Source organism: Condylura cristata, unplaced genomic scaffold (assembly GCF_000260355.1).
Source record: "Condylura cristata isolate star-nosed mole 26May11 unplaced genomic scaffold, ConCri1.0 scaffold00026, whole genome shotgun sequence".
NCBI lineage: Eukaryota > Metazoa > Chordata > Mammalia > Eulipotyphla > Talpidae > Condylura > Condylura cristata.
In genome coordinates, this window is record NW_004567127.1 from 2,459,536 (window position 1) to 2,461,822 (window position 2,287).

A 2,287-nucleotide genomic window follows, 5' to 3' on the forward strand; every position below is an offset into this window, starting at 1 on the left:
CACACCAGGACCAACCAGGAGTGGTGAGAGGTTCTGGGAGCTGGAAGGAGACGTCGTGCAGAGCAAGTAACCTCAGCGTTAAGACTTCCCTCCAGGAACACGGTGAGGCCCTAAACCCCTTGCAGCAAGGAAGCCAGGGAGTGACCGACAGGACCTCAGTCCCTGCCTCACTTCCACCATGAACTTTTCACTTGCTAAATCCCAGTGGAAGTCAGAAGCTGCAGAAACCCTTGGAACGCTCCTCTGATCCAGGTCAGCCTCCGGGGTGTAGACCTCCATTAGGAAAGGCAGAGGGCCCTCCCTGGTGGCGCAGCGGGTTACAGCACAGCACTAGGAAGCTAAAGCCACTTCCGCACGAGTTCGGTCCCCGCCTGCCCCAGAGGTGACCCACACGGCCCAGAAGACCTCTCCTGACCCGCCCGCGCTCCCCTCAGCAGTGTGCTTTGTCAGTCGGCCTGATCTGCTCCCCGCTCTGTTTCTGGTGAATCCTCTCACCGCCCCTGCACCTCTGGCTGTACCCCAGTTCTGTGTGCATACATAAATCAATCTTTAAAAAAAAAAAAAAAAAAGAAAGAAAGGCTGACAGACCTGAACATGCATTGCATTACTGTCAAACACTGTCATGCCTCCAAGATGTGCCTCCCGGCCAGTGTATTTTTAAACTTACTTTCTGCACTGGTCATTCCTGGGCAGTGTCTATGTCCCCCACGGTGTGGGTCCCACAGTTCTCCCACCACCGCGGCACCTGTGGTCCGTGTCCACGGGCCCTGGGCTCTTCCCTCCCTCGTTCTGACGCCTCTCTCTCCTTTCCCGGTAGGCACTTCAGGGCCCTGGTCAGCCGGCCAGTTTCGTCAACTCCCTGATCCGTGGTTGGGTTCGTTCTGTGGCACATGTAAGTGAAACCATCCGCTATTTCTCTCTTCCCATGTGACTGTGTCACAAGGTGTCATCTCCTCCCGCGCCATCCCTACATGGCATGAGTCTGTCTTCTCTGACTGCTGCGTGTCCCACTTTGTGGACACACCCCGCTTTCCTGTTCTGCTCATCTGTTGGGGTATTCAGGTTGTTCCCATGTCTTCGCGGTTGTGAAGTGCAGCAAATACAGGGCTGTAGGTTTCCTTTTGAATGAGTTTTTTGTGTCCTTTGGGTAGATTCCGAGGAGTGGAATTGCTCGTGAGGCAGACCTTTATATCCACTTATGTTTTATTTTTCCTGGTTTCACCTCACATCTTCTCCTTGGGAAGGGAAAGACGTAGAATGTAGTCGAACTGACAGTCTGTCTCCCCTGAGGCCCCACCCTGACAGGTTGAGGAGTTTTGGAGAACAAATACATTACACCATGCAACAGGTTTCAGAACCACAGAGAGACACTAGGTGGGGCCCAAAGATGGGGGTTCACTATTCACAACAGAGATTACCTTACGGTAGACAGGCACCGAGCACATGTGTGCCCACGGCCACATGCACACAAATACCTAAAAGCAGTCTACAGTCTACGGAGACCCCACGCTGACTACACAACAGAAAGGCCCATCCCACATGAAACCAGAGATCTGGGAGATCTGGCTAACTCTTTGGATGCCAAAATCCTAAATATAACAATAACAGCAAAATAAGACAAAGAAACAGGCGATATTGGTATAGCTGAGAGTCGGTTACAGCTCTAGAAGCTGACCCCAAACAAGTGGCCTGTGTGCACTGCTGAACTGTCACAGGGAGGCTTCCTGAGTGCAGAAAGGGCACGGAGAGATAGCTAACCGCGTCAGGAACATGCTGCTGGACAAGTAAGAATGTCTGAGAGGGAGCAGCGACAAATCATGAACAGGGAGCAAACAGGAACTCTTCTGGGAATGGAGAGTAGAATGCCCCCACGTCAAACTTCACAAGAGAGGTTCCAGAATGGGCTAGAAAAAGCCAAAGGGGTGGTTTTCATAAGCAGTGACTCACAGGAGCGAGAAGATAAAAAATGCACGAAAATAAAGAGCTACGGAAAAGAGAGGAGTGCGTGGAATGAAACACCGGTGCGCTGTGTTCCTCCAGAAGAGACTGGGAAAGAACTTCTCTGAAGAAACACTGGCTAATAAGGTCCCATTTCTAAAGAGGAAAATGGACACAAAATTCATGAAGCTCAAAGAACTCTTATTAGGATTTAAAAAGGGGACTTGCTCAGAAACATTTTCCTGCCTGAAAGAGCTGTGCAGGGCGGCGCCATAGAGGGGACCAGTGTGTGTGTGTGTGGGGGGGGGGGGACAGAAGGAGTTTGCGGGGTGCACTCTAGCGCCCACAC